General features: G+C 36.2%; 1 protein-coding gene across 2 annotated transcripts in view; it reads left to right on the top strand.

Annotated features, from left to right (window-relative positions):
- Nucleotides 1-13,617, top strand: part of ACER3 (alkaline ceramidase 3) — a 197,902-nt gene that overhangs the window by 91,141 nt on the left and 93,144 nt on the right. The gene's annotated exons all lie outside the window — the stretch shown is intronic.

Genomic DNA, 13,617 nt, shown 5'->3' with positions numbered 1-13,617 from the left:
TTCAAATCATCATTTTGCAACCATCATCGTATAATTGATTCAGGAGTCATCAGTGAATGCTAAAAATATTGGGTGAAAGTGTTTGGGAACATGATGATTACACAGCCTGAAAGTATCTCCTGATGAATTACTCATTAGTTACAGATGGAAAAATGGTAACAGCACAGAAATGTGACAGATACCACCTAATTCAAGTAATCAATCCTAACATCATTAATAACAGTATAAACTAACAACTGATTCTTCTTGGTGTGATGCACTGAAAAGGAAACAACATCATTTATACAATATTATTACCAGAAGTGCATAACCTGAACCAAATGATGAGAAAACAATCAGAAAAACCCAGTTTGTGAGGGTTATTTTATAAAACAACCAACCTGTTTTTTTTTTTTTACAAATGTTAAAGTCATGAAAACGAAGGCTGAGGAACTGTTCCAGATTAAAAGAGACGGACAACTACATGCAGTATCTTCATTGGATCCTGAATTGGGGCACAAGGAGAAGGTCTAAAAGGCAATATTGGGCAAATCAGCAAAGTTTGAATAAGGATGGTTTTTAAGTCTGTCCCTTCTACAAGACTAAGCTTTGCTTCCTGAAAGCAGCTGAGTTATTACTCTTCTGGATTTCTGGCATTCAGCAATACCTGGTGCAAACCAAATACATGAGGCTGTTTGATGAATGAATGTATACTTTATTTTAAACAACAGGCATTTTTGCTAGGACTTCTTTTTCATGTACTTGTTTGAATTTTTCACTGAGATAAGTCTCCCCACCAAAAAAAAAATTTGTGTGTGTGTGTATGAGAGAGATTCACATATGCACACACACACACAGAGAACAAACTTTATCTGGAAACAGATTCGGTTAACAAATCAAGGACATTTACTGAATACCATATAAGATTTTTCAGTATTTTAATTTTATGACCAAAAATTTATAACTACTTAGTTGATATGAACTTTTTGGAGTTGAGGGAGATTTTGCAGAAAGAATTGAAAATTTGGCATTGTGTAGAAGTATATTAGGAACAGATTGTTAGTAATTTATGAGGGTCGTTGTGTTCCGGCTTCGAGCCTAGATTTACTAAGAATTTAGTCATTTTTTAATTCATTCAACAAATTTTTACTGAGAATCAGTTATGTGCTAGGTCTAGCTCTCAAACCATTGTTCATTGGAGCTTAGAGTTTAGCAGGGGAAACAGAAATTAATCAAATAATTTTATAATTAAGTATGCACTAACAGTGTGGTAAGTGTTATAAAGAAAAGGTACCAAGTACAGTGAGGAAGAATTAGGGAAGTTAAGAGTTACAAACATTACTTTTAAAATATTTTTTCCCATTCCATGTCCATGAGCAATTGCCAGTTCTTCCAATAAGCCTGATTTCAGTTTAGTCCACCTGCCCAGTTACAGCTGTTTTGGAACCACCCAGTCCCTTTGTCTAATATTTTTCTCTTCCTCTTTGTTTATTTTTATCCCAAATATGCACATTTTATGAAAGGAAGAGATGCTCATAACACATCAATAGAAGAATCAAAGATGTCTTCTCTGATTATTTTTCTAATAGGTCTCTTAGTAAAACTTGCTATTAAAAGGTGGGGGGTAGCTTCCCTGGTGGTTCAGTGAGTAAGACTCCACGCTCCCAATGCAGGGGGCCAAGGTTCGATCCCTGGTCGGGGAACTAGATCCCGCACGCACCCCGTGACTGAGGGTTCGCATGCCCAACTAAGAGTCTGCATGCCTCAACTAAGAAGTCTGCATGCCACAATTAAAGATCCTGCATGCCGCAATGAAGATCCCACGTGCCGCTACTAAGACCTGGGGCAGCTAAGATAAAAAAAAAAAGGGGGGGGGATTAAGAACCTAATACTTGTTTTAAGTAAACATTTTTAAAATCAGCAAAATTATTTCTGCTTAAATATAGAGAAGGACGATAAAGAATTCAAGTGAATTTAATACTCCTTGTCCCATAATAAAACTAGGAGAATAAATTGAAAAGTAAAGACAAGTTATTTGACGCTAAATTCTGCCTGCCTAGTTGCTATTAGTATTTGACGTTAGGACTCTTAACATTTTCCAAGCTTCATGTGGTATTGGCTTAGTCATTACTTTTTATGAGGTCATTTGCTGCTAATGTTGGTGGAGTTTAGAGAGATAATAGTAATTGTCATTCATAGAGCATTTATTATATACCAGGCTCTGAGGGAAGTACATTAAATTATATTATTATGTCATTTAAAATTCTCTACAGTCTATGAGGAACTCTTCAACTTCATTTTATAAAGGTAATATTTGAGAAGAGCAGTAACTTGACCAAGATCACACAATGAGTAAATGGTAGAGCCATACCTTGAACCCAAATATATATGCTTTTAATCATTATGCCATAAGACAGTTATTTACAACTGTGCATTGTCTAAAATAGAACAAACCAAAAGAAGCCTTTTCCATGAGATTTGTTTTTTCATGAAATTTAATTTTTCTCTTTACTCCCAAAGTCACAAATTGTTGTTTATCTTATTCCTTTAAAATAGAAATAGGTTCACTTTCCTTTACAAATAATTTTGAGTACATACTATGTGCCAGCATAAAAAGACAAAGTCTGTCCCCAGAGAGCTTATACTACATTGAGGAGAGATGAATTGCATATAAACAACAAAATCTATTTGTAGTTGTACAAATGTATTTGTTATGCAGTTATCTAAATGAGTAGGTAATTGGCAACAAGAAAAAATGAGTGGTAAAATAGTCAAAACATTAATAAAGTAGAGCAGAAAAAGTCTGTTGAAGATAGACTTCGGTGCTGAAATAGAAATATCACAAAGTCATTTCCCCATGGAAAGGACCACTGGAAATTCTTTGCATGGAGTAGCTTAAGATTAGTGTGATCATACTTATAGTAGTTACTGCCATACTCAATCAAAGTCATCTGAAGTGATCTTAAGAATATTATACCAAACGAAGACCCAACACAGCCATAAATAAATAAATAAATAAATAAATAAAAATTAAACTTTAAAAAAAATATTATACCATTTGTCAAGGGGAAAGTGAGTGGACTGCGTACTAGACTAATAATCTTTTAGATTATAGCAATTACACTTAGCAGTGAAACAGAGATAAAATCAATATGCTGTGGAAAGGAACTTCAGAAATCATTTCATAACTTGTTTACTAACTTATTTATTCCCCTTTATTTAGTCCCAGTTTTCCAGACATTGCCAGAAACATCAATGGTCTTTTTTTCTAGTTAGTGGAAAAAGTAATATAGTAACATTGAAGACAAATTTGGAAGACAATGCAAAATACCCATAATCCCATCACCCAACAGAAACAGTATTTTCTTTTATTAGTTAATAGTTCCTAATCTTTGTGCATATGCAATTGTGGTTTTATATGACTACACTTTGAATAAACATGCCCAACCTAGAAGCCAAAACCCAGGGATAGGTTCAGCCAGAGAAGCAGGAACCAGATAGCTAAGTAGCCTGTGTAGTCAGTGAACAGGAAGTGAGGAAGTGAAATGGCCAGGAAAATAGCCTGGTAGAAAGTAAAAGTAGAAAGGTAGAAAGCCAGGTAGAAAATAGCCTAAGCCAGAAAGCATGAGCTGTAAGGGCTCTTCATCTGCTTCCTGTGGCCTCAGTTGTGGTTTATGTTTCAGTGTTTTAGGCTGGAGCCAGAATAAGACAATAATTGAATGATAATTATTTTCTAAGAAAATAAGTATAAAATATCATAGTGTCATCTCATTTCTCTTATTATTATGTCTGTTATTATTATTGCTCTAGCTCCATTCTCTTTAACATACCCTAACCTCCCTTGACAGTCCAAACATTCCCCTCATTTGACTATAGATATTCTTAAACAGAATTATTTTGGTTCTCCCTTCAATTACCATATTCTGTCTCATCCATTATTATCATTGTTATTTTCTGTTCTTACTTTTCCTCTACCTGTGGAACATTTGCTTGTTACTAACTTAACCTGCCTGAAGGCTTGGATAGAGTTGTTTCAGAAACAGTATGAAAAGTACTAAAGCAAATCACTTAAGGTGGGATAATTTTGACAGGCAAAGTATATTTGGAGCATTGCATGTGAAAGTTTCCCCCTCTAAATTCTTTCTTTTTTTAAATTGAGGTGTATTCCATAGACAGTAAAATGTACAAATCTTAAGTATACATACAGCTCAATGAGATTTTGCCTGTGTAATCACCACCCAGATCAAGATACAGAAATTTTCAGTCATCCCAGAAAGTTCCCTTGTGCCCCTTCTCAGTCAACACATCCCCAAAATGATAACTGATATTCTGACTTCCATGCCCATATATTAATTTGCATGTTCTTGAACTTTATATAGATGGAACCATATAGTGTGTACTCTGGCATCTGGCTTCTTTCACTCGATGTAATGTTTTTGACGTTCATCTATGTTGTTTCTATCAGTAGTTCATTCTTTTTTATTGATATATAATATTCCATTGTGTGAATATAATTCATTTGCCCATTTTTCTGTTAATGGGCATTTGGGTTTTCAGTTGAGACTTTTATGAATAAAGATTCTATGGATATTCTTGTATATGTCTTTTGATGGACAGTTGCGCTCATTTCTTTAGGGCTATATGTCTAGAATTAGAATTGCTAGATCATAGGGTAGTCTGTGTTTAAATTTATTAGAAACTGCCAAACAATTTTCTAAAATGTTTGGACCATTTACACTCCCACCAATAATATCTGAGAGTTCCAGTTATTCCACATTGTCATCTATACTTGTCTATCTTTTTTTTTTCCAATCTTTTTTTTTTTTTAATGTATTTATTTATTTATTTGGCTGCATTGGGTCTTCGTTGCTGCACGCGGGCTTTTCCTAGTTGTGGCAGGCGGGGGCTAATCTTCATTGTGGTGCACAGGCCTCTCATTGTGGTAGGTTCCTGCTGCATAGCACTGGTTCTAGGCACACGGGCTTCAGTAGTTGTGGCATGCAGGCTCAGTAGTTGTGGCTCACAGGCTCTAGAGCACAGGCTCAGTAGTTGTGGCACATGGGCTTAGTTGCTCCGTGGCATGTGGGATCTTCCCAGACCGGGGCTCAAACCCATGTCCCCTGCATTGGCAGGCAGATTCTTAACCACTGTGCCACCAGGAAAGTCCTATACTTGTCTATCTTTTTAATTTTAGTCATTCTGGGTTGCTCTGTGGTGATATCTCACTGAGTTTTAAATTTGTATTTCCCAATGAATAATGATGCTGAGCACTTGTTATTGACCCTTTGGGTATCATCTTTTGTGATGTGCCTCTACAAATCATCTGCCCATTTAAAAATTGGGCTGTCTTTTTCTATCTGATTTTTGTATCACATTTTCTGTATGTGAGCCTTTTGTTAGATATTATATGTATTGTGAATATTTCCTCCTAGTCTGTAGCTTGAGTTTTTACTTTACTTCAGAATCTTCAGATGAGCCAAAGTTCTTAGGCAAGAGTTTTAAGAGGCACTTCAGATACCAGTAACTAATAAACTAGCCATCTGTTAGTAATTGTATTGGTTATCTACTGCTACTGTAACAAAGTACCAAAAAAAGGATAAATTTATTATCTTGCAGTTCTTGAAATTAGAATTCTGATACAAGTCTCATTTAAGATTTAAGCAACTTGCCAAAGATGATAAGTAGTAAGTAACAGATTTGAGATGCTAGTTTAGGTCTGATTCCAAAGCCCTTGTACACTCTTTCCCCAGTGTGGTCAGTCAAGTGGATCAAAATAAATGTGTATCAGAACACATCTGTATTCTGTTGTAACCTTGAAAAAGTTTGGTAGCATGCCAAAATATTTGAATCAAGAGGTTCCAACTTGGTGAAATTCTATTTATATGCTTGAGAGACTCTTAAAATTGTGGTAAAATGCTGTGAATATGAACATCTAGTTAGAAGATTCAAATGGTGCATTTGACCTCTTTATTCCGGTTCCATTACAATTTTGACTGCCTCAGTTTTCACTACGTATAGCCACAACCATGTAGGCAAATTTGTTTGTCCCTGTTACTTGTTTTTTGGAATGCTCTGGATAATTCCTAAAAATGTGAATTTTATTTTCACTTTGATGTCTCAGACTTTTTAAGGGAGACATTGTGATGAAATGTTGGCTGAGTCACCCTTATATTAATTGTTTTATTCTCCATGTGATTGAATCAATTACATTGCAAAAGAAGTAAAGGAAAATGCTTAGATCCCTTTAAGTATCTCTAGAATTTCTAATTTGTATAATTCAGGGATCAGTGAGTGTTGTTTTGCTTTCACACATTTAGCATTTGTTTCTTTGGCCTAAATAACTCAACTTTCCTATTCTTGAATTTCTTATTTGTGCCAATTTGGATAATATTTTAGAAAATATGTACCTGTTGATAAATTGTAGTGTGTCACTGGTGAAAACTGGCTTACTGTGCTAAATGTTACCAGTATTCTCCAGGCAGGGATGCCTCTTTTGATTCAACCATTTTCTCTTTGAATGAGGTAACCCATTTGAAAATCTGTTGATATATTCCTTGGCAGGTTGGTCCTAATCTGGACCCTCTGCCTTACTAGCCTCATTTTCCACAACTCTCACACATGTAGCTTACACTTTAGCTATATAAAACTATTTGCTGTTTTTAGTACCATATATATTTTTATATCTCTTCCTTTAACCTCTTTTGTGTGGTAAACTTGGCATGTCTGTCATTCAGGACTCAGTTAAGTGTCATTTCCTCTAGAAAGCCTTCCGTTAAACCTTCCTCAGCCTCTTGATAGAATTAGATGACCCACTGAATAAGATGCATACCTTTATCACAGCACTTACTACACCATATTGTATTATCTGTTTACTTTTTGATTTTCCCCTAATATTCTTTAGTAGTTAAGGGGGAAAGTAGCAGAATATGAGGTTGGAGAGATTTAGGCAGGGACCAGATCACATAAGGTCTTAACTTAGGCCAGAGTAAAGAGTATGGATGTTATTCTAAAAGCCAATGGAGGGTTTTAGCAGGAGAGTGACATGATCCTATATGTGTTTTTAAAATATCTCCCTGGCTGCTCGGTGGAGAATGGATTTGTGGACAGTAAGAGTGCAAGCTGGAAAACCAGTCAACAGAGGCTACTGCAGTGGTCCAAGTGAGAGATGATAGTGGCTTAGACTAGGATAGCACCAGTGGAGACTGGAGAAAAGTGGATGACTCAGGATGTATTTTGGAGTTAGTGCCTATAGGACTCATTAATGCATTAAAAGTGGGGGTTGAAAAAAAGGAAAGATTTTCAAAGTTTATTTTCAGGTTTCTAGTTTGAGCAGCTGTGTAGAGAGAAAAGCTGGCATTCTGTTTTGATTATGTTTGAAATGCCTGTAAGACATTCAATGAAGAATCAAGTAGGCATTTAAATATGTGACATTGGAATTCAGAGGTGAGGTGTAGGCATCATTGTTATAATTGGTATTTAAAACCATGGGAACTGATGAGATCACCAAGAGGATGAATATAGAGAGAGAAGAGGGCCCAAAGATGAACATAAATACCACAAGTTCATCAACCAAGGCAGAATCTGGCATCCAGACATGTTTTAATTGCCATATTTAAAATTTAAAAATGCTTTAAACTGGTTTCTCACATTTGAAAATTGAGAGTTCCCATTAAAATTCGGATCTTTGCCTTCTCTTGAATAATCAGAAGGTGCAACGTCACTGAGCCTGTATTTCCATGCAGTAACAATCAGCCTAAGCTATGCTCTTTAGTATGGTCTGTCCAGTTGACCACAGTCTCTACACTGTTCCTTATTTTTCTTTTACTTAGCCTGTTTTAGTCAAATGCCTCTCTGGGCATTTGAATTTACAGCCCCTGATTTACACGTTAAGGGTAGAAGGAGCCAACAAAGGAACCTATGAGGAAGCAACACCAAGATAGGAAAACCAGGAGAATACGGTGTTACAGAAAACTAGAGAGGATGTGTTTCACTTATTAAATGCTATTAAGAGACTGAGGAGGATGAAGAGAGAGAAGGGCTGTTTCCGTGGTGTGAATAGAATTGAGGAGGGGATGCGGAAGAGAGGTGAGGAAGTGGAGGCAGTTCTTTTGAAAACTCAGGAAAGTGAAGAGGTGCAGGTAAATGGGACAGGAGATATTAGAGACTGTGTGAACAGTCCATTAGAGAGGTGGAGATGGCTGGTACAGGAGAGAAAGGTGATAAATAACGTGAAGATCTTAGAGACCAGGTGATATCCTAGAGCACAAGAGCCCGATTGGCCTTTGCACGGAAGAGGCACGCTGCCACAGGGAAGGAGGGAAGGAGCACACTGGTCCTGAGGTGGTGGCAACATGGAACACTAACTGATAACAATGAGAACAGAACCAGAGTGTTATTTTAGCTAAATATTTAGACTCACACTGTGTGTATGTTCTGTGTTTATAAGTTCTCCCTCACCGTCTCTGCCTGTGAATCTCTCTAGCTCCAGTGTCACCTTTCCAGGCAAGCCTTTCTGTTCTTGTTGTCCACATTCCGCCCAAATAACACTTTTTCCTCTTTGGAACTCATTTATTTCTTCTTTTACATTTTCTCAGTTCATTCCTCACTTCCCTCTACTACACATACACATACTCTTACTTTAAAGTGAAATGCTGGCTCATCGAGAAGGAAGAAAAAAAAATATCAGCCAGTCACCAAATACTTAATAAGTGTTCTCTATATGCCTGGTTCTGTGCTAGGTTCTGGAGATTCTTTAGTGAACTGTAGAGACTTGGACCATGCCTTATGAATCTTAGAATTTAACAGTGATCTTTGGCTTTTGAGTTCAACAGAATCATTGGCAGGCCTTTAAAATACAGGTACCAGGGCACCCACTGAATCAGGAGTTTCTGGGACGAGGGCCTAGCATTTACAGAGATCTCGAGGCAAAATAGTGTTTTTCAAAAACTGTAGCTACAGGCTAGCCAAACATTATTTCTTAGATGCCTTGTATGGTTGACTTATGTGGGGAGGAAGCAGAGGAAGATTTAACTTAGGAGGTGACATTTAAAATGAATCTGGGATACACACTGAAGTATTAAGGGGTAAAGGGACATGACGTATCCAACTTACTCAAATGGTTCAGAAAAATAATAGTTTATATATCTATCAAAATATTAAATTGGTGAATCTGAATAGAACATATACAGGAGTTCATTATACTATTCTTTCAACATTTCTGAAGTTTGAAATTGTTTGAAAAGAAAAAAGCTGGAAGGAATGAAGATCAAAAATAAATTGGATCTAGAAGTTACATAAGATTCCAATAAGCAGAGACATAGGTAGAGGCAGGATTGGATAATGAAGGGGATAAGTATTCCAGGCTGAAAGGACAGGGTAGGCTCTGAACAAAAGCAGAACAGACTAGAATATGATAGTGTGAGATAAGAGACAGGTAAGCAGTCAGGTGTAACTGAATTACAAGTTCAGTAAAAAGAAATGAGTGGAGCCAGATTATGAAGCTCCATGTGTGCCCTGCAAGGAGTTTAGTTTTCATCATTAAAACTAGCAGTCACCAAGTAGGATGCTCATTCCCCAGGTGGTGAGAAAAATGATCTGTTGGGGTGCAGGAAGAAAACTTTGTAACTTCTGTTTGTATATATTTATATCATTTTTTAAAATTTCTATTTTTATGTATTAAAAAATATATGTAGTATCTTAACACAGCAGTATGTATACAATTTATAAATAAATATACATATATGGAGTTCCTAAAAAACTTTTTTGCTATCAAAGTTAGGAGACTACTCCTGTAGACATTTTCCTGCCTTGTAGCCAGAGTGATATTTTTTAAATGTAAAATCAGTCCTGTTAATCTCTCTCTATGTGTGTGTATGTATTTATGTGTTTGTGTATGTGTATGTAGTTTTTCAACAACTTACTTTGTGTTTAGGATAAAGTCCAAATCGTAACATGACTTTAAAGGCTCTTCTCAGTCTACTGCCTACAAATCATGCCAGTCTTCTCACTGGATGCAAGTGTTCATGGTCTAAGCCAAGCTCCTTTACTTCTTTGAATGCACTACCTTGCCTCTATGTTAGATGATCCTTCTATGTAGGATGATCTCATTAAAAAAAATTCTTTTCACCTGGTTAACTCAGTTTATTTTTCAAGTCCTAGCTTATGCGTTACTTCCCCTGATAGCCCTCTTCTGACTCCCTAGACAAGGTAGTAACCCCTTTGCATAGCTTTGAAATGGCCCCTCTCAGATTTTTAGTGGCTTGCTAAAAGTTCTTAAGACAGGAAACATATCTCTCTTGTTCACTCCTTTATCCCAGTGGAAATGCTTGGGACATTGTCAAGAGCCCAGTAAATATTTGTTGAAAAGAGAATGAGGTTGTGGAGCAACAGGAACTCTCATTCATTGCTGGGGGAATGAAGAATGGCACAGCCACTTTGAAACAGTTTGGCGGTTTCTTTTAAAACATACTCTCACCATACAATCCAACAATCACGTTCCCTGACATTTTCCTGATAGAGATGAAAACTGTTGCCTACACAGAAACCTGCATACGGATAGCAGGTTTATTCATAATGCCATAACTTGGAAGCAACTAATATGCCCTTCAGCAGGTGAATGGATAAATAAACTGTGGTACCTCCAGACAATGGAATATTATTCAGCACTAGAAAGAAGTGTGCTATAAAGCCATGGAAAGACATGGAGGAACCATAAATGTATATTATTAAGTGAAAGAAGCCAGTCTGAAAAGGCTACATACTGTATGATTCCAACTGTATGACATTCTGGAAAAGACAAAACTATAAAGATCAGTGGTTACTAGGGGTTAGGGGAGAGGGAGAGTTGAAATGACAGGGCACATAGGATTTTCAGGACAATGAAACTATTCTGTATGATATTATAATGGTGGATACATGTCATTATAAATTTATCTATACTCAAGAGTGAACTGTAATATGAAATGTGGACTTTGAATGATAATGATGTGTCAATATGAGTTCATCAATTGTAATAAGAAATGTACCACTGTAGTGGGGCATGTTGATAGTGGGGGAGACTATGTGTGTGTGGGAGTGGCGGTTATATGGAAAATCTTTGTACCGTCTGCTCAATTTTGCTATGAATCTAAAACTGCTCTAAAAAATAAAGTCCATTAAACACACACACACACACACACACAGATTGTGAGACAAATCTGAAATATGGAACATTTAATAAGAAAAAAAAAGGGAATGGGGTAATCACTCGGGCAATGCCAATCAAAACCACAATACCACTTCAATCCATTAGGATGGCTATAATCACAAAGACAACCAACAACTAGTATAGGGAGGATGTGGAGAAATTCATATATTGCTAATGGGAGTATAAAATAGTGCAGCCACTTTGAAAAACACTTTCACGGTTCTTCAGAATGCTAAACATAGAGTTTCCATATGACCCAGAAATTCCATCCTCAATATATACCCAAGAGAAATGAAAACATATGTCTGCACAAAAACTTATACATGAATTCTCACAGCAGCATTGTTAATAATAGCCAAAATGTAGAAAAAGCCTAAATATCTCTTAGCTCAAACTGCCATAACAAAACACCATAGACTTGAACAATAGGCTTTATTTCTCAGAGTTCTGGAGATTAGGAAGTCCAAGATTAAGGTGCTGACTAATTCCATTCCTGGTGAGAGCCCTCTTCTTGGCTTGCAGAGGGCCACCTTCTCCCTGTGTCCTCATGTGGCCTATCCTTGTTGCATGTAGTTGGGGAGAGAGAGTGAAGTCCTGTCTCTTCTTCTTATAAGGACCCTAATCTCATCATGGGGGCCCTACTCTCTTGACCTCATCTAAACCTATTTATTTCTCAAAGGCACCATGCCCAACTGCTGTCACATTGGGGGTTAGGGCTTCAACATGTGAATCTGGAGGGGACACAAATGTGCAGTCCTTAGCAATGTCCATCAAATGGTGAATAGATAAATAAAATGTAGCATGTTCATACAATGAAATGTTATTCATCCATAAAAGGAAGGTATTATTGATACATGCTGTAATATGAATGAACCTTGAAAATATGCTAAATGAAAGAAACCAGACAGAAAAGACTGCATATTGTATGATTCCACTTATATGAAAAGTCCAGAGCAGACAAATCTTTAGGGACAGAAAATAGATTAATGCTTGTTTAGGGCTGAGGAGGGAGGAGGTTTGAGGAGAAATAGGGGTGACTGCTAATAGGCCTGGGGTTTCTCTTTGGGGTGATGAAAATGTTCTAATAATGATAACGGTTGCACAACTCTGTGAAAATATTAGAAACAATTGAATTGTGTACTTTAACCCTATAGTATGTGAATTACATCAGTAAAGCTAATAAATTTTAGCAAAAATTGGTAGTTTTCTTTAAAATGGCAAAATATAAAATACTGCATGGAGAAAGGTGATGTTCTTCTATTACATTTCTTTGCATTCTAAATGGAGTGTTGAAAGGAAATAAACTGTAGAGATTTTTTAAAAATCAGACTTTTAATGCGATATAATAAACAGTAACAAGAGGACATTTGGAAAGGTTTGGATAAAAGCAGTTCTTGAGTGAGACATGATTTAGTGGCCAGTCTACCTTTCAGGATGAATAGTCATCCACCTCATTTTAATTTTTTTACTTTATAGTATATTATGTGACTTTAAATAACTCACAGGGTTTGTTTTTTTCCCGTCCTTCCATTAATTTATTCTCCTTTGCACCTTCTAATTTCTCCTTTGGAAAAAAGACAGCAACCATCCACTTCCTCATTTCTTTAGTAAGATGAGTGCAGTAACTCTTTACTTCTCTCATCTCATTTTGAGCAGTAAATAATGTGGTAATGTCTATAATGATTTTTTTAAAAAGCAAGAGTAACAAAGAGTTTGAAATTTTTCTCAAGTGGCTTCATACAAATGATTTGGTAACATCCACATTTACCATGATTGTTGGGCTGACTCTTACATCCTTGAGGCTAACTCCTCTGACGTCATTTTTGCTTTCTCTGACTTCTTTCATAAGTCCCCTCTTCTGTGCTCCTATGGTACTCTATGCGTATCTTTTTTTTTTTTAATCATATCTCCACATACTGGCATCTTCTATTTATCTGCCTGTCTCCTCCATTAGCTTATAAACTTCATTAAGGCCAATGACTGGATCTTATCTTTGTACCTCAGCATCTGCAGTTGAATTTGGCAAATAGGAGGTATTCAATAAAGGCTTGTTGAACTAAACTTAATCATAGTAAAAGCTGTGTTATCAGATGTGATAAGGAGTGATATTTAGTCCGTTAATTTTTAAAGAGTCAAAGCTATAATTATATTGAAAAAAATGTATACCCACCTTCAAGTTTTATTTTAATTAACATATAGTTGTATAATCTTTGACAATGATTTGATGTAGGGCATGGCCTTTGAATATGGGACCCTAATTATAGTTCTACTTAGTCTTTCTTGCATTGCAAAACAAACAAAAAATTTTAAACCCTAAAATGAAAACAGTTTATTTAAAATGGAGACACTTGGAAAGAACTTTGAGAACTTTAGATTTTTACTGTTTTTCCCAATCTATAGCGGATATCTTATCCACAGCTAATACAACAGCAATTTTTATTAGCAACTCAATT

Source organism: Balaenoptera ricei, chromosome 8, assembly GCF_028023285.1.
Source record: "Balaenoptera ricei isolate mBalRic1 chromosome 8, mBalRic1.hap2, whole genome shotgun sequence".
In the NCBI taxonomy this organism is placed as follows: domain Eukaryota; kingdom Metazoa; phylum Chordata; class Mammalia; order Artiodactyla; family Balaenopteridae; genus Balaenoptera; species Balaenoptera ricei.
This window is presented reverse-complemented; position numbering and strand designations above follow the sequence as displayed.